Here is a 21,054-nt window from a genome sequence, read left to right on the forward strand (position 1 = left end):
GTATACACAACATCCCTTCCTGTTATTGTTGATTTTCACATTTTTACTTTAATATAGCGAAACACCAGATGCACAGCAATTATTTAGATTTCACAAACCTGTTTGCCTTATATAACTTGAATAAATGAACATTATACTTTTTGTGGACTCGAATTATTCCTACGGTAATATATTCCTGGGTTACAAATTCCTAAGTCAGTAGTTGCTAAATATAATGAAAATATATATATATATATATGTTACAATCATGTAGCATGGGAATATATGACTGTATTGCTTTAACATGTTTTCAATTTTACACCAAAATATAAGAAAATAGATGTGTAAAAAGAAGATGTGGTATTATTGCCAATGAGACAACTTTCGACAAGAGACCAAATGACACAGAAATTAACAACTATAGATCACTGTACGGTCTACGTGTGGTATATTTGATTTTGAAAAAGGTGATTATACTTCTACATTCAATGTTCACTGATCTTATATCATTTACTAAAGTTATGATATAAATTGGTAAGTTTTTATAATTGACAAATTTTCCGTTAATTACTTTTAGAATTAAAATAAAATTCGCAGGCCATGTTGATCTTATATCTTTTTAGTTATTCTGCATTTCCTGTTTGTGCTATAGTCAATCATATACGTCATATATGTATTAAGCCCTGGCATTGCTGTTTTTATTTTGAGCGTTCTAACTGATGGTTAATGCCCCGAAAAAAGAAGCGCTTCGAATGTACAGAATTTATATTTTTTTTACATTAATTAAAAAATTATTATGACACTTAATCTGCGTTTCGCTCGAGCCAACATTACCTAAAATGGTTTTGGTTGTTTTATTTGAGACCAATATGATTATTTAGCACTTCAAGTATTTATACATCCTTTTGCTTTCAAATTTGGTTTTGAGCGATTTTGACTGATGTTATATTAGTGACCATCGACAAATAAGCATTGACAATGAGTCTTCGTAAGCTTGATATTCTTTTATACAATACATAGATATTTTAAGGTATAATTTAGAAAGTGCATAATCAATATACAAATACAGCTTTTGTATGAGGTCGATACGAGGTTATATCGACCTGAAAGAATTGTTTTGACTGATGACTTTAAAGGCTACACTTGTTATATAATTATTGTCATAAAGCCAGAAGTAGAGCAGCAATTCACTTGATTGGTTCAGACAATGGTGTCAGAAATTATAAAAATAATCGTGCGATATCACTTTATATCTTCTGTTTTCAGTCTACCATTGAAAATATAGTTGAACATGTAAGCAAATAGAATTGGTTAGAATATACACAATGTAACATCAATAGCTATGTCATTTATCGATCGTCAACATTGAGACTTGTCATTGTGTCATCCTTCATTTGTGTTTTCTTCTTTCTTTTCTTTTTCTTTTTTCTTAACTTCATTTTCGAATGTAATGGAATTGTGTTTCCCTCCAAAGATATGCCTTTGCTCCCTACTTCATTATCTTGCCCTTTATCCAAATTTACATTCTCTGTCACGTTGTTACCATCATATATCTTCTGATTTGTAGGCATCACATTTTCTTGGTTAAAATATGTGGAATCGGCCAATGAAACCATAGGTTGTAAAGCCATGGTTTGTGAAAAATTCTTTTCTGTGCTGAGATTTTCAATGTTTGAACACTCTTGTTTGTTAACTGAGCTTTCTTTTTCAGTATTTGATTTTTGAACTGTATCTCTATTTTTCCTTTTTGGAGGTTTCTTTTCAGTTTTTGGTGACGTCTTACAGCTAGTCTGTGTTGTTTCCTTACTACTAACCAACAGTTGTTCTGTAGTTGAAACTCGTCGTGAGGGACATAAACTTAGTGCATTTTTCATAATGAAACAAATCTAAATAAAAAACAAAAACACAGTTGTATGTAAAAAGACAAAATTGAAAAACATATATACAAATTCATAAACTGTTTATTTTATTAGCAATTTTTTGTCCGTTTTTTTTAAATGCCCTTTAACCTCGCTCTTGATTTTGCGTACTTTCTTTTATATGATTACACAACGGATGAGTCTTCTGTGGAAGAAATGATATCCAAGCGTACTTTTCCCTAGGCCTGGACAATTTAAAATCATTCATTCTAAATCAAATTCACGTCTTTTATAGTCTTTTCCTGCTTTACACGAGAAAGTAATATTAAAGAATTCATACCTCCCATTAGCAATGATCTATATAAGCATCTCACCCTAGTATTTTTAACCAAAGGAAAATAGTCATGTTCACTTGACGTATTCAAAATTGAATTAGATGAATATATTATGTTAAGTAAATCATTAAAAAAACATAATTTTGAATGGAGCAACATATCAAAAAGTAAAAAAAATGTGTTTAATCTCAATTGTTTTATATAACTGCACATGACTGCAAGTGAACAAATTTCACCATTCTAATTATGCTTAATTTCGTATTAAAAAAATGCATTTCATACTAAAAAAGTATAGTTGTAAATGAAAAATATGGAACCGTATAAATCCTGTTAATAGAAATAAAATATTCGCAACGGATGCTTATAACTGGTAAACAAGCAAATACAAGCAAATACATTGATATCCAATTAACCAAATTTCATTGTTTTTGTATTTTGGCTCATAACATGTTTTAAAAAAATGAGAACAACACGTTATAAAGTTCATGCGTCCGAAGCGCTTTTCTGGATTTACCTTCAGGAACGCTCAATGTCAAATATTTGAAACCAAGGATAGTGAATATCGATTACGACAACTATTTCCATAGTTTTAAATTGTCGAATAACTTACGTTTATTAGTTAGGTAAAAAAGTAGAGAATAGATCAGGGGAATGTGTTCAAGAGACAACAACCAGACCAAAGAAAAGAAAACAGCCCACAACCACCAATGGTTCTTCAATGCAGCTAGAAAATCACGCATCCGGAAGAGGGCTTTAGCTAGTCCCTTAACAGTAATGTATACTTGTTCAGCGAAATGGCCGCTACAGTAAACTCCGAAACATACAAATTAACCAAATTAACAACAACAAAAAAACACTCAAGAATTACAAAAGATAGAGGGTCTTGACATGTGATAGGCATAAGAATGTTGTGAGATTAAACATATTTTGTTTGATATGAATCCTCTGCTATACCTTTGGCCAATGTAGAATAAACTAACATACAGAAAAACGTACAGTAAAACTCAGTCTAAAAGAAGTTCGAGTCCGATGTTAGAATAGGTAACAGAAAAAACTAAGCATAAGTTAAATACCGAACTCCAAAGTATATTAAAAGCGGAAAGTCCCTTATCCTATGGCAACATCGAAGCTCAGACAAATCAAATGAATGGAAAACCAACTGTCATATTCCTCACTTGGAGCAGGCATTTTCGTGTGTAGAAAATGGTGGATTAAATCTGGTTTTAAAGCTAGCTAAACCTCTTGCTTGTATGACTGTCGCATAAAATTCCATTATATTGACAACATTGTGTGAATAAAATAACAGACATAAAGGGTAAACATTGGGAAACAGCAGTCATAATTGTGTTACAATCTTAGTCACTATAAAAACCAACAACAATGTCAACAAAGAAAAATAAAATGGCTTATAGACATTTATAGACAATGCACATAAGCAAACATTAAAGACAAGAATACAAAACATGACCTTAGTCAATAACACAAAGAAGGGTTGTATAAATACCGAGCCGAACGAAAAGGATATTATCAAAAATGGACTAAACTGTAAAGGTTAATAATATATAAAGACAACGAAAAAGAACGTAATTATGATGATAAACACATAGAATTACTTCAAGACCATCATGTTTTATTTGTAAAGTTGATACGGTATACTTATCTACAAAGTCCTGGTATCTTCTTATAAACTTTTTAGGACAAAGGACGAGACGTTCTTTTACATAACCCTGGTTCATCAACTTTATGCTCAGACACTGGTGACGTTTTACAGTCTGAGTAGCAGCTACACGCTCTTGAATGCCAAATGAGTAGAGAAATGTTTATCCCATATGCAGGTGAAGTTTGTATATAACTGCTAAGATTGGGGATTGATAACTTAAAAATTCAAATCGTTTGTCATAGATTTTGGTACTGAGACAATCGCTTATGTCACATTCGAGGTATTAGTCTAACAATGACGCAGAGGAAGCCGTGTTTGTTGTTTCTTTAATTTCTAGTTCTGGAAGACAAAATAATGGAGGCCAATCCGCAAAATCTGGATTGTTAATGGAAACAACATCATCAATATATCTGAATGTGAAATTAAATGATTTGGCTTCTTTCAATTTTTGTTTTTGACAAGTGTCTGAAGGAACTCCGAACTATATGAAAAACAAAAAGATATCGACAAGGAGACGTGCACAGTTCGTTCCCATGGGAATGCCAACAATTTGTTGAAATGTCTACCTCAAAATTCAACAAATATATTGTTAATCAGAAACTCCAGCATACCGATCACTTGTTTGTCGGTTTAGCATGTTTTACATTTTGTTCCCATTTTTAGCAAATGTCTACCTCAAAATTCAACAAATATATTGTTAATCAGAAACTCCAGCATACCGATCACTTGTTTGTCGGTTTAGCATGTTTTACATTTTGTTCCCTTTTTTAGCAAAATAACAATGATAACTTTTAATTAACCAAAAACTACCAGCAGTTACTGACACGCTAGCTGAAGACTTCCATTAGACAGATTGGAGGATTATGTCCTCAGCATACCAAAATCAACCACAATCCCGCCCGTTCGAGGTTTAGTATCATGTAATCATAAATTATACGAGAAGAACATAACCCGTGTCATTCTGGTGCAAAAAAGGCCATCTTTGATGACTTGACAGCAGTATCGTAATTATATATCTTGTGTATAAATATTAGTTAAAGGTTTGGTGAGCTTTTGAGGTCAATGACTTTTTCTTGTGCATGGTATATAATATAATTATAATATATGGGATGTGAAATACCTGAATGTATAAGTTTTCTGGACGTTGATTTATATTTATATTTGCAAATGATGTCCTTGTACTTTGGCACTGGCATTAACATACGGATATTGTTTTGATTAAATTTAGCTTTTATAAACTTTTGTAAATCAATGTAAATTAAAAAATAATATATATACTTCGAAAGTATTTTTTATATATTAGTTTGTGATACTATTTGAAACTAACAATCAATGTACCTCTGCTACTATAATGATCGAGCTGAATACCATGAAAGGTATACTGTATTCTTGCAATTGGTTTTTGATAGCAGTATCACATCCCTGTAGCAAACAAGAAATGAATGAATATAGATTAATATGAAATACATAATTAGATATAATGTATAAGTAGAAATATTCTTTTATAAGATATTTACGACAATTTGTTTTTAATAATGAGAAATACTTTCTGGTTTCATTGAGGAAGCAAATAGATTAGTACATGATTTATAAATCGCACGCTATATTTTTAATCACATTCAGATCCAATACATTTCATGTTAAATGTATTTATTTGTGTATATTTAAAAGACCGCCGTTCAATTTGGATTTTTGATATGTAAGCTCCAAAATTAACATCCCTCCTGTTAAATGGAATCATACTTCTGGGACACCGACTCTGCTATTTTTGACATTATTGCCCCTTATTACATCAGTAATGTTAACGTTGAGAAATAAATCCTTAAATTATCTGCTAGCAGTTCTAAGTCAGGTTTCAATTTTACTCTATATTCACAACCTTGTTTTTAAATGCAAACACACATATTTTATAGTTATTTACTCATGTTACTTTTGTTTGATTTATGAATTAGGAATAAATAGCAACATCAAATATTCTATCTAAAGCAGAGTCCTACTGTAAATCTATTTTCATACAGTAAACATGGTAAATTGAATTTATCTTTAAACATTGAATTTGAAAAAAAAAACAAAACCCACGTACCTGTGTATAGTATGAACCATGTTAAAGTGAGTTGGTACAATTTTTATCTTCTCTACTGGTATAAGGATACAGTACCGTACGGATTTACAACATTGTACTGGTATCTGTTGGTTAGCTGTTGAACCTCGGCGACTTGAATACCAGATTGATTCATTTAACGACACTATATTGAAAGCTCCTATTCCACAGCATTTTGCCTGACGTGTGAGAATGTATTAATTTATAAACACTGGAAGAACAATTTTCAATATATCTAGTGGACTAGTGGTAATAGTGCATGAGTTACTTGTGTAGTAGAAATGATTGATAAGCTGTCCTGTCTAATAGAAATGATTGACAAGGTGGTAGTTCAGTGGAAATGATGACTAAGGTATCCTGTGTACAGTAGAAAGATGGATAGGGTGTCCTGTTTTGTTGTATTATAACTCAAAATATGTATCGGCAGTAATTTGGAATGATACTTGTATTTTTAAACCCTTTCTGCAATAATGATTCATTGATATATTCTTCATTTTTCAATATGTAAATAGGTTATTGTTGCAAACGGTTAGAAAATTAATCCATTATTTTATTCAGACGTCCTAGATATATATCGACATTTTAATAATACGTCAATTCTGATTGGATTACAAGCTACCTCATGTTCTTAAGTAACCGGTGTTCAATGACAACAAATTCAATCAAGAATTTCTTGGATTTGAATACTATCTTATCACTGATTCTTCTAAAAAGATGTTTTAAAGAATTTCTAAGGAAAATAATTTAAGCATGAAGAATTCACAATTTGACAAGAAACTGGGAGGCTATTCACATGAACGTCCTCCCGGAAATGTCATAATATATAAAAAGGTTACGCACAAAGAACTTCCTTTAAAAAAATGTCACTTTCAACAGAAACTATCTCAACTCATTGTATATTGCCAGTCAACCTGGATTTGATGAGGACATTACTTTTTAATGTAAGCCTTTGTACCAACAACTGAGCTTATTGCTTGCTATTATGTACACTTTCAATGCATCGTTTCATCTTAAAACAGCACTAGATATAATAGTTGTAAAAGAATGTAGGCATCGTTATACGTACATTTTTGTATAGGTCGCACAGCTAAGGAACATTTGATATCGCTTTATATTTCTCGAGCTGTTTCAGTTCAAGACATTATCTATACATGGTGGAATGAGATGAAACAGAATTTGCATTTCTACAGCAACATGAGAGAAAAGTAATCAATATAGCAGCAAACAAATCTCACCTGTTTAACACGTATATAAACATAATGCCCTTGGATGAAGATGTAAGGGTAGATTAACATACGAGTGAAAAAAAATATCACCTGACACGAATTCGAGGTGATATTTTTTCCCCAAGTGTTAATCACCCTAACACCTTCATCCAAGGACAGAATGTTTTTTTATTACACTGAATGCCGTATGATTCAAGTGTGCACTATGTTTACTTATTAGACAGAAAATTGAAAAAGAAAATAAAGTCATAAATTAAAATAAAATGTAGTTTACAAATAACAAGAACAAAACATCAAATAGTAACAAATTTAACAATCTTCATCCTGATGGTTTGTTGTTTTCTGGTGACGGAAATGATGTAGAAATAAGAATCAGTAAACCTTTGCCAAAGCGGGTGTTAATTGTTCCGGATCAGCAAACTTCGGGCTCAGCGGGTGATAATTTTAGGCATTAACACCAGTTGCTAACATTATCACATGTTGCTATGGGTGGACGGGGCTTATGAAAGTTAGTAAAATTTAACAAAAGCCGCGTGCCCAATAAAATGAATGGATAATATAAAAAAATGCATAAAGTATAATTAAACATTTTACATCTAAATTTCTTTTCGAAACATAAATACTGCAAATTCAATCATGCATCAAAATGAAGCTTATTTAGTTATCATCATTTGTTTGGCATAAAAACAAAAAAACTGCTTATAACAAGTATGAAATGAAAGATGACATATTTAAGTAAAAGGTCATTCAATAAAACAGACAACACCAGGTTGTCGGTGTTTAAATTTCGTAAATCAATTATGAATATATCCTTTTAAGGAAACCTTGGCCTAATTTGGCACTTCCTTTTGACATTTCTGGTTTTTCAGTTTCAGAGCTTTTCGATTTGTTAAATGATTTTTGTTCTTTACTTGTTTTGATTTTATCTCCACTTGAGTTTTTCGTAGATAAAATTTGCGTCTAATGTACGTTATTACAAGGGTTTGTATCTTTAATGAATTCTTATTCAAATAAAAGAAACAACAGCTGATGAACTTGCGTGAACTCCAAGTAGAACAAGAAATAATTCGTTGACAGATTAAAGCTTTCCTCCAATGCGTCTTACAGTCGTCATCCGAATTGTATGTTTTCATCGGATTTTTTTTTATTGAAGTGTTTTATAGTAATCTTTGTCAGTCCATTTTAGTGTGTTACTTGAAAAGGGTTGTGTAACCTCCTAAATAGTTTTTTTTCGAGAGACCACGATACAAATTTGAAATTAGGACAAAAAAGATGCAGAGTTACTGTACACTAATTTAATTTCTAGGATTTGATTTGATTTGATTTTTGGTGTTTTAACGCCACTTTTAAGCACCGCTTTTGGGCTATTTCCTGGCGGCCAGTTTTTATTGGTGGAGGAAGCCGGAGTGCCCGGAGAAAACCACCGACCTTCGATAGGAAAACTGACAATCCTAGTCAATTAAGATTAGAGTCGAGTGCACTCGCACGAGCGGGGTTCGAACTCACAACCTCAGTGTTGACTGGCTAGTGATTACAGTAGTAATTACTTAGACCACTCGGCCACCGAGGCCCCCCTTAATTTCTAGGAAGATTGATGTTTGTTTTCAGCCCTTTCAGTCAAGTTTGCGGCAATTTATATTCGCTATTTCCTTTGTTCTTTCATATAAATATTTGCAACTATTTATATTCTTTATATTTCTACACTCCATAATGTCGCTTGCCAATAAAAGATTGGTTACAGTACTTCATTTTGTTTCATTGAAATAAACTTTTAATTATAACATGACGAATCAAAAGACGAATAAGCGCGATACATGTATATCAATAAAAAGTGTAATGTTTTTAATTACCTTTATGAAAAGTGTGTTCCATTTAAGGTGGTACCCAACACCTTGACTAATATTAATTTGGCTCGTTTAATTTTCATGAAATTTTGAAAAAATGTTTACTTTGACCCTTTGACAAAAATATAAAAATTTCAAAAAATTTGAACCAACCACTTTATCAGAAAGATTTCATTGGTTATTTAGCAGTTTGACAAACACTAATTTTGATCATTGAGAAGCTTAATATTTCCTTAACAATACAACGTAATTAAAACGTTTAGCTGATTTTTACAGAGTTATCTCCCTGTAGTGTTAGGTACCACCTTAACAGAATATAATTCATAAGATGGTCCTGATGCATCAGAATACTCATAATCATCGTGTATGATATGTAGAAGTTTTTCTTCTAGTGCTTGATTTATCTGTAAAGCGGAATCAAATACTTAGTAAACAAGAACTGTAGATCAATTCGTTGTATAGCAAGAACACAATCAGTTGTATCAGTTTCAATTAAAAAAACAGAAAAAAGATGTGTCGTATCTGAAGGTATATCCAGAAAATCGATTTAGACGTATTCAATTTTTAATGAGTTGTTCTCATTTTGTTGGATATTTGCAAATTACACGACAAGTAAAAAAAAAACAAAACAAATAAATGACAAAAAATATTCAATTGTCAACAAAATGTCCATCGCATATCAGGCTCTCAATCTCATCGATTCGTCATAAAATGTTACAGAGACTACATGTATGAAAGATATCCCATGTAAACTTAGATGCGACCCGTGTGAACTTATTGATCCTTTGAATAAGTGTTTTTCTCAGATATTATCAATTCTTCACTGTAATAAGATCTTTAATATTGTTTTATCAGTACAAACATTGCTTTTCTTATCAAAACATTTAGCCAAATAGTATTGCTATACAGCTATTAACATTTATTGACCTACATTCTCTTGCTACTTATGTTGTGGCATACGTTGTGTCGATCGGAGAAGTCAAGCCTTTTTCGACTTATTTGTATAGTTAAAACTTTGTTCTTATTTTGAGCTGTTACACAAGAATAATAGTTAAGGGTAGAGTAAACTTATACGTAATTTGAATCAATGATGACAATTGATCTCATCCACATCTCCATTTTTTAATTATGCATTTTTCAGTATAATTCTTCCAGCCCGTCCTCCTCTGTTTTATAGTGCTTTAGCAATTTTTAAAATGTGTTATGTTTTGTGAATCATTGTTTTTATTTTAGTCGTTCTTCCATTTTACAATCCTACCGCATAATGTTATTATGGTTTTAATTCATCAACATCTTCTCCTCTTTTTAAACTGGATTTTCAGTGTTAACCCATCGTCCTTATCTTGATAAGTGTAATGTAAGTAAGCTTACCTTTTGTATTTGTAAATGTTTATACCCGCAAGAGTGCAACGGTATATTGTGTTAACCTCAATGTATGAACATTAATAAAAATGATATTGATAATGACACTTTCTACATGATTTTTTATATTCTGCATTATCATTAAAATGATAGCAATATACCTGTTGCATGTATTGAATATATCTATTTTACAAAACATACCCTGAATAAACGACAATCTGAGTAGAAAGAGGAGAAAGATAACAAATGGACAATAAAGTATTAAGGTACTGACATCAATGAAGTTCCATACAACGATAAATCCTATGTCATTCAAAGAAACGTAACTCACGTCAGCTGTAACATATGCCACTATGCCTAACTGGATAATGCTTGCAATGACGAGAATACACCACAAACATAAACTCTATAACATAAATGTATAAACATTATTCATAACAGTGCAATGAAATGTTTTTTTTTGTAAGAGGAAATATAAAATATTTAATAAGTGTTCTAGTGACTTCCAAATTTCCGTGCGACACAGATGAGTTTTGATTTCTCTTAGCACTTACTTTTCATTTTTATAACATGTATCAATGTAATTAATGGATAATAAGATATGTATGTTTTCAATCACTTTTTGTATTTGATAGCATTGTTTTTGTATTCAATGGGCGCAGTTTTTTTTATGAAATCATGAATCGAACATGATAAGGTTTGTTTATGAAAAAATCGATACATACCTGATTAAGTTAATTCTATTTTAATTTTTTGATAAACCTTTTAATTAATGGTTGCACTCCGTCTTATTTGGTTTTCGTTTATTTCGGCCAACGGTTTTATTCGGCCATGTTCACACCAAACGCTGCGTACTATAAATTTGTTTACTATTAGTTGCATGTAATGAACACTGGTTTCACATTACATTTTTTTCTCATCTGTACATCGTTTTTAATTACCTGTACATAGAAAATTGTTCACACCAGTAAACAACATGTACACGTAATTTACCTGTACATTACATAGAATTTGATTTTAGAAAAACTGTAAACGTTTGTATCAGTTTGGCGTAGACACATTAATTTTTTTTTATTTGTAAATTTTTTTTGGGGGGTGAGGGGGAGGGGGGGGGGTGGGGGGGGGGGGTGAAGATGAATTGTTTAAATTATTATTTTTAAGAAAAAATATATTTGTTCCAGTAGGGAAGCGAGGAAAATTGTTTTTTATTCCTTGAAAGAAGGAGCGGGGAAGGGAGGGAGGGGATGGGGGGTTTATCAACATCGATTTTAAAAATGTTCCTGTATGATATTGAAAAAAAGATTATTTTTTTTTATCAAAGTAATAAAAAAAATGGTTTATCCCACGAAGATAAATGGTCGGTATCTTAAGTAAATTGTTCTATTGTTTTGGAAAACTTTGAGAGTTCTAAAGATGTCACTATTTACGCAGGTTAAAACTGCGTTACTATGGGAGACAAAGAATTTTGAAAACTATTGATTAATTGCTAAATGTCCAGTGGCAAATATTTCATGCATGTTAAAGACGAGAACAAATTCACAATGAATACATTCATGTAAAAGAGGTCGTCCGAGATGAAGACCGGGGAAATTTGAACTGCCATTGGAAAATTAGTTTATATTGGATAGGGACAGAAATTTTTTGTTTTAACATCCCGCACAGCCAAACGGACGCTTAACTTTGTAAAGGGTTTTACGGCCGATCGGAAGAAGATCTTAGTGACCATAGTTCTATTCCCCACTGAGTCACACATAAGGTGATTTGGAAATGAAAAGTCTTGACTGGTACTAACTGTTAAAATAAACCTTGTCCAAGACATGATGGAAATGAATATTTTGTCCTACAAAATGCAGGACTTTGTAAGAAATAGTTGTGTAAAAAAAGTGAAAAATAATGTTCGCGCTAAATACATACGCCGTACTATCAACTAATGTAAAAATGAATATAATATCAGCATAAAAGAACCTCCCACTGAAAATCAAATGGTCTACTAAGGCTATTATTTTTTTATTTTTTGTCATATACATAGGTAAATAACTTATTTCATAATATTATTTTAAACTTTTTAATTCAATACATTCTTAAATATTCACAATAAAATCCACATTCTTAATATCTAGTTTTGTGAAAACTTAACCCACACTAGGCCTACATTGACTATCGACTGCATGTAGTTAAAACCTGTTTTAAACTACATGTAAACATTGATTTTTATCAACGGGAACGTAATACAGTTTAGTTTAAGTGTAGACAGCCCTTACACCACATCGCGTTTAGCTCAATGTGAACACGGCCTTAGTTGAAATGCTTTAGTTTTTTATTTATTTCGGTGTTTTCTATATTAAGAACTTTATGTTTTGGGGTTTGGCTATTGGTGAATGGAGCACGGTGACCTTTGGTTTATTTCAAATTCAAGTGGTTTCTGTTGGAAAATTGACTCATCTCCTTATTTCGTATACTAATTCATTTCAATACTTACTGAAATCGTTAAAGGGTATCTCCATTTTCCACATGCCATGAATACAATAATAGAATGTATGCTGGATAATATGCTTATCGTAGAGAACGTCACAACGATAATAGAAAAATGGTCAATTGCTGATTTGAAGGAAATGTTTCCAAAATATATTTCAGAAAATAGTTTTTGTATTTCTCCATTTCCGAATACTGAATCATAGCGAATATTGATAGCAAATCCAAGCAATCCAAAATTGAATATCTGTAAATATACATTCTTGGCATTTGTTAGCGTGAGGCAAATATTATTTTTTTGAGGCTATCTTCTAAAAAAAAATAAGAAAACTTGTTTTTCATGTTCGTTTTTGTCCTTTCCAGAACAGATTAATTTGATATTCTATTTTTCTTTTAATTGTCGGATACCTGATTTCAGGATATCCTTCCGATACAGATGTATGCTAAAATTCCCCTCCCTGTAACTATGGTAATCATTTAAGAGCAATGACTCCTATAAACAGACAACTGACAAATTCACATACTTCATAGCCAAACTGTTTACAGGTCTTGACTTGCTGATCAATTTTGCCTTTCAAAATTTTTTTTCTATTTTTTGTTCATAGTTTTTAAGATGGTGTAAATCGTCATAATACACAAATGTTACAAGTACTCTTATAAAAAGTCAATTAACGATTTCCACAGTTTGACTTATTTGTAGATCTTGTCTTACTGTCCATTTTTATGTATCTATAGTCTTCCCGATAATATAGGCAAAAACTTAAAACAAATGATAAAAATTGCATTTAAGGGCAACGACTTCTGCTTACCCTTCCGGAGCACGTGAGATATCCACCAGTTTTTTATGGGGTTCGTGTTGCTCAGTCTTTAATTTTCTATGTTGTGTTGTTATTACTATTGTTTGTCTGTTGGTCTTTTTCTTTTTTAGCCTTGGCGTTGTCAGTTTATTTTCGACTTATGTGTTCGAATGTCCCTCTGGTATCTTTCGCCTCTCTTCTACAGGACGTCGTCTCAAAGATTAATGTTAATAGACAGAAGATATATGTCATCAGTATGAACATGTTTGCCCCTTGTCATATTTTCTGTGCAGTGGTTTTCAAGGTAATAAACAAAACTTGCATTTTACTCCATTGTTCTATTTCAGCCATATCGGCCATGTTGTCGGGATATTGGACACCTTTTGGTAAAGAAGATACCCAAAATGATGATTGTTTATTAAATTTTGCCTAGTCGTGTCAGGGGAGATGATCTGTGTAAAAGATAATGAACTAGGGACGACAACGGATGGCAAGAGCTGTTATTGACTTTTTCTGCTCAGTGAGCAAACATGAGACAAAAATACCAAAAAGTAAAACAACAAAAATACCCAACTCCAAGGTAAATTCAAGGGAACATTAAAAACTCATAAGTAAAAAAAACCTGACTACGCAATGGCAAAATACGAAAAAACGAAATGAAAAACAAGCCCACCACACTTGATAGAATTAAAGACTGAGCAGCACGAACCCAACAAAAAACCAGGGTTGTTTTTGGGAACGGTAAGAAGTTACTGCTCTAATTGTGGCTCGTGAAATCATCTATTCAATCGAAATTAAAATATATGATACTGCAGAAAGAGTTATGTCTCTTTCCTTACATGAATAACATCGTAAATATTTAAATCGTCCTTTGTTAAAAATTACTCTGCTTCAAACAAAACATTCTCCGAAACTGACATTATCAAGTTGCTGAAGATCTTGATAGACAACATATTTATTTGAGATATGGCGGACGTGTTTTTCAATTAAGAATTTGCATTCCCTCATTAACCAACTGTGCTCTTTCCTTTGGCGACTTGTCTCTTTATTGATATGAGGTTGATTTTATACAGGGGCTTCAGAAAAAAATTAAAAGAAGCTAGCATTATCTGTTAACTACACGTTCTGCTATAAAGATGATGCTATCTCACTTAAAAAATTTGTAACAAAGTTGAACTCATCTATCCAATCAAAATTGAAATAAAGGATACAACAGCTACAATTAAGTCAGTCTCATTCTTGATTTATATTTTTAGGTCGATTGAGAACAAAATTTTACAACAAAGAGATGATTTTGATTTTTTCATTTCTATATGGCAACATTCCAGTAGCGCCTGTGTATGGAGTATATGTCTTCCAATTAATACGATATACCAGGGCTTCCATTTTCTATCAGTCCATATCATGATGTTTTTTGAAAGAGATTTACTGCTTATAAGGAAAATTTAAACAAAGAGTTCCAAGTGGTGAACTGTTGTTGTTGATGTTTTGTAGTCTTTTTTTTTGGCAATGGCAGTTTGTTTTCGACTTATGAATTTAAATATCATTTTGGTATCTTTCGAATTTAAGCCTTCCATTTATGCACTCTCCATTTATGTGAAGTTCAAATTGTCGTCGTTACAATCCCGTGTCTTTATTCGACAATTGTATCATTGATTTCTCACTTGTTATGAACAAAAAGGTGTGTGCAGAATGTTTAGCAAAATACGGTTACCATCCAAACGAACATAAATTCTCCCCGGTGTTTGGTTGCTTGTCTGCTCAGTCTTTAATCATCTATGCAGTGTTTTTGAAGACTGCAGTTTTTGTCTTTTCGTGCAAGAGAGACAGGTGAAATGATACAAGATGCTTATAACCGAAAAAGAAAATGCAAAATGCAAAACCAGAAAATTACGAGTGAAATTATTCTTCCTCTCTGATTCGTTTTGAATGCTTTATCCAAAGTGCCAAAGTTGTCATGGAAAGCATGTTCATTTAAGAATGTTGAGTTGTATTTGGACATAGATAAACTCACCATAGTTACAATGATTAAAATTTTCTACGACAGACGCGCGTTTGGTCTCCAAAAGACTCATCAAACAAAGGATGTAATCTACGTGGTAGTTGTTTTGTTGTCAAAATGACAGATTTTATTGTTTTTTTTTGTTTTTTTTTTACTTTAAAATATCTAATTGTGTTGTATATGTGATTTTCAAATTTGTATATTTCCTTTCAATAAAAAGATTTGAAACTGTTTTAATGTAAACATTATATGCAATAATCGAAATGCAATAACTAGACCAGAAGGCTAGAAGATAATAGCATTTATTGATTGATTGTTGTTTGCTTAACGTCCAGTTGCAAATATTGCATGCATTTTCAGGACGAAAGATAATTGCAATATAAAATCTTATCATAGTCTTTGCCATATTACAAACTTATCTTACCAGTATACCTGCGATAGATGTAAAGGTGACTTTTGATCTAAAAAAAAAAAAAAAAAGATAACATGGACAAAAATATATAAAAAAAATAAATTTTATAGAAATGTGGAGATTTACATTATACGAATTGTCTAATATATGAAGGCATTGCTCAGTTTATTTCATTAATTATGATACAAAACCGACACAAGTAATTGTTTCCCCTGCTATGGATTCATTAGCCATGCCGCCATTACACAGTCAAATCCAAAAGTGAACTATAGTTCAGTGTATGTTTACTTGTTACTGTTGATATGTCTTTTGATTGAGTTAAGCCATTTCAAATGATATTTTATAGTGTGTCTTTCTATATTGTGATGTTACACTATTGTTTTATGTTAGGATGAAGGTTGGCGCCTGTTAAAACGTTTTGACCCGCTGCATTTGTTTGCCACTGTCCTAAGTCAGGAACCTGTTGTTCAGTAGTTGTTGTCTGTTGATGTGGTTCATAAATGTTCCTCGTTTCTCGTTTTTTATATAGATTAGACCGTTGGTTTTCCTGTTTGAATGGTTTTACACTAGTCATTTTTGGGGCCCTTTATAGCTTGCTAATCGTTGTGAGCCAAGGCTCCGTGTTGAAGGCCGGTCTTTGATCTATAAAGGTTTACTTTTACTAATCGAGACTTGGATGGAGAGTTGTCTCATTGGCACTCATACCACATCTTCTTACATCTATATAGGAATGTAAATTGTCTGAGATTAAAAAAAAAAGTATCAACTATATAATCTTAGCGTATACTAATTTATCAACTGAGTTCACCAGATTCTATTCAAAATTTGATCAATAAACGTGTTTTCTTCGTATCAACATTTATTCCAGATGATATACTTTAAAGGTTGTGACCAATGCATACTACATTGATAATTTAAAGTGATACTTGTTTACCGATGTTCAAATTTCGTATATCGATTTGGAGAGACAAATCCAGGAAAAAGTAAAATAACAAAAAAAAAAAAAAACGATCTCCAATGAAAATTTAAAACAGAAAGTTCCTTCTCAAACGGCAAAACTAAAAACTCAAACAAACCGAACGAATGAAAAACATCTGTCATATTAATGACTTGGTACAGGCATTTCCTTATGTAGAAAATGGTGGATTAAACCTGGTTTAAAAGCTAGCTAAACTTCTAACTTGTATGAAAGTCGCATATAATTCCACTATATTGACAACAATGTTTGAACAAAACAAACAAACATAATAGGTAAACATGTCAAAAATAGGGGTACAACAGTTAACATTGTGTAATAATCTTGATCACTTCAAAAACAAACAAATATGTCAACAAAGAAACATAAACAAATCAAGGAAACACACACACAAAAAAAGGGGGGGAGGGGGCGGGTGGGTGCCCAAGAACCGAGACCGGGCACATCGGGGTATTCGTCTCTGCTACTAGTATTAATGCACTACCCGCCATGCGAATCTACACTCATTAAAAAATCCACAGTCGTAAAAATGATGCAATCGGTACAATTAAAATCTAAGACCACGTTAACACGTTGCAGATTAGTTGCGACACTGCCACATCGTATCGGTCGGAAACAAAATAATGACCGTTATATCCTATGTAAAGTGTCAGTTCTGGATGTTATTCCTCATAATTCTTGCTGAGTAATATTTGCGTAAGGAGCACATTCCTGTAAACTCAGTCTGTATGAACATGCACGCGCGAAACGAATTAACCAAGATATATAAACGCCAAACGAAGAAGCACAGAATGAGTTACTACTGAGAAATGGGAAGTAAATATTGTCTTTTCTGTAATAGATTCTAGTCTGAAGTCGTTCATTTGTGTTAATATCGAGGAAAAGATTTAATTATGAAGCAGATCTCCTACTTGTTGTAGCATTCTCAGTACCAAAATCAGCGGGAAATAGTTACTTTGAGCATTCATCGAAATGTGGGTTATTGAGTTACATAGCATAATCAATATATCTGAAATGAAAAATAAAAAAAAAAAAAAAAAAAAAAAAAACGCAATATGCCTTTGTTGTCTATGTGAAGGTTCTGTACAAATTCGTCTTCATTAGTACATAACAGTTAGCAAGTAGTTATGCCTAAAAAGTACCCATTGGAATACCAAATGTCTGCTAAAATAACAATTAACCAAACTCAACAGTGCCGCTGTGGATAAAAGTCTGGCATTTTGATGACATTATCTTTGTAGTATTTGTTGTTGGAGTATGGTTCTTCACAAAGTAAGATTTGTCATGACCAAAATAATCAAAGAATTTGTAGCTACGTTTCCCGTTTTTGTAAAAAAGTAAAAAACATCAATCTGTAATGTTTTACCTTCTCCAGGCAGTGATAAAAAATGACTTAAGGACGTTTACTATTTTCCTGAAAAGAATCGTCTTTTTTGATTTCTCGATCGATAAAAGGACAGAATATTCTTGATTTGCCAGTACAACTGATCCAGCCTAAAATAAGATAATATTACTACTTAAGATAACACCATTAATAATGATGCTAATAATAATACTAAATACTCAAAAAGGAATCAATATATATCGTAATTGTTACTAAATGCTAACACTTTTATTTGGATTTATAACGAGAAAAAGTGATTTTGAATTAAAAAAATAGATTTCAAACCAGTTTTTCTGCAAATCTATTATGGCTAGGAAATCTTCGTCAAAAAGTTTTTATTTGATTCATAAATTCATAAAAAACAAGTTGATGCTGAATTAAAGCGCCTGGTAGTCTAGAGATATTTGTTTACTCGGTTATAATGACAACATATTATTTTGTTTTGTCGGTCTAGTACTACTGCTCAAAATTACTTAAACATTGTACAAGGTTTTATCATTCTGCCCAGTTTATAACTTTGCAAACTGCAGTTATCGGTATCAGTATCAGTTCGCTTTGAGCCTGTTCCATTCATTCATCCAAATTCGTGTTGACAGTAAAAAAATACCATAGTTTTACCAAATGTCAATATGTTGATAACAAATAACGTTGTCTATAGTAAGCTTTGATTTATTTTTAATTCTTTTGGGTTATCTATCATATGGTTCCCAAATTGCAACTTGTTATAAATGTAGCTTCTGTTTCACATAGTTTATTATTTAATAATCTAATTTATGTATATTCGTGTCTACAATCGAATATTAAAGGTAGAGCTTAACTTAAACACAATATTTAACACTTAAATATTTTTTTGTGGTTTTGTCGGGTAGGATATATTTGAAATGGTTATGTAAAATGACAAAGCGGATAACGACCTTATAGTCTATGCATATTATGTTTTATGAATAACAATAAGTAGTCATTTCAGATTAGAAAATACCTCAATACATATTTGTAGCAACAACATTGTCAGGAACCAACCTATAAACATCCTAGTTTTAAATAAGATCGATTCGCTGCAGGTCTGAAAAAAGATATTATGCAGTAAATTATTACCATATAAACGACTTTATCAGTAAATACAATAATGCAGAAAAAGGTACACTGAATATCAAATGCTTGTTGTAATAATGATACAGATTCAACCGGTTTTGAGACAACAGCTGAAACCATGATTGTTTTTAATTCATAGCTTATTTTTTTTTCATTTGGCTTTTCTTCTTATAGTTTAAATAATAACTCCTTGTGGATGAACAATTTATCTATTAGTTAAATTTGGCTTTGAACTGGCTTTCAGTAACTTGTCTTTTTGCTATTTATTTGTGCTTCGTACCAATCGGATGAGTCAAGTCCCTACAACTGATTTGTAGTTTTCTTAGTGTTTGCTGTTTCATCTATGTCCCAAGTTAGGGACTTTCATAAATGAGGCCATTGGTGTTCTCGTTTGTATCGTTTTATATTTGCCATGTATGACCTTTATAGCTTACTAAACTGTATGAGATTTGATTGTTGTAGAATTGGTTACCTTTATTTGCTTACATTTGGTCTGTGATTGAAAGCTGTTTCACTGGCAATCATATCACATTTTCTTATTCTTTCATTAAACAGAATAACCGAGGTGGCATTAATCTACGTGCTAAGGGGATTTGAAACGATAGTATCGTAATGATTTCAATGAATGTAAACGCAAATTTCACAAAAAGTATGAACTCAATTCTTTCTGAATGTTGTCTGATTCATTGACAGATATGAGCTTAATTGTCAAAAAGAAATGCAGCTTTGTATTTTGTTTACATATTTCAAGGAAAAGGGTAGTACATTTAGGTCGTTACCTAAGACTTGTGAGTAAATGCTATCAACCTGACATCAATCGATATGTATGTCACGTGTCAAAGTCGTGTATTTTTCTAAAAAAAAAAGTGTAAAAGATACCAGGGACATTCAAACTTAAAAGACGAAAACGAACAGAAAACATAATGGCAAAAAAACAAAAACTGACCAAATTACAAACAACAGTATACAAAACAGAAGATAGAAAACTAATGATCGAGCAACATGAACATGATAAATCCCACCAAAAACCCATGGTGCTCTCAGCTGTTCCGGAAGGGTAGACAGATCCTGCTACACATGCAACATCTGAGTTATAACAAATAACATTTTTTTTAGAACGATCTCCACAAAAAACCTAAGTGTTACAGAACGATCAGCATTGATGTTTCCTTAGTGATAACAGTCGTATTCAAGCTTAATACTTTAAATGAATATATACGGGTGAAAAGATTTCCTTGAACAATATGGTGACATTGAAATATATATGTGTAACTACGCTTCTGTGTATTTATCAAATGAAATAATCAATTTCCATACATTGCAACACTTCATAATAGGTTTTTAAAGCACATTTCTGAGAAATCATAGTATAAGATAATTGATTCACAAATATTATACAAGAATACATGGGTCTATAAATGATTCAGAAAGTCTTAGTTTGAAATGTCAGATTTCAGTAAAATGCGTCGAAAGCAGAAAAAAACCAATATTGTTAACTTTAATGATTATGTTCCAATATAAAAAAACCGTAAGCATGTTTGAAAATAATCATC

At 31.8% G+C, this 21,054-nt stretch overlaps 1 protein-coding gene across 1 annotated transcript in view; it reads left to right on the forward strand.

The window, feature by feature from the left end:
- Positions 1-21,054, forward strand: part of LOC127706052 (uncharacterized) — a 317,740-nt gene that overhangs the window by 22,341 nt on the left and 274,345 nt on the right. The gene's annotated exons all lie outside the window — the stretch shown is intronic.

The sequence above is a fragment of the Mytilus californianus genome, unplaced genomic scaffold (assembly GCF_021869535.1).
Source record: "Mytilus californianus isolate M0D057914Y unplaced genomic scaffold, xbMytCali1.0.p SCAF_6, whole genome shotgun sequence".
Taxonomy (NCBI): domain Eukaryota; kingdom Metazoa; phylum Mollusca; class Bivalvia; order Mytilida; family Mytilidae; genus Mytilus; species Mytilus californianus.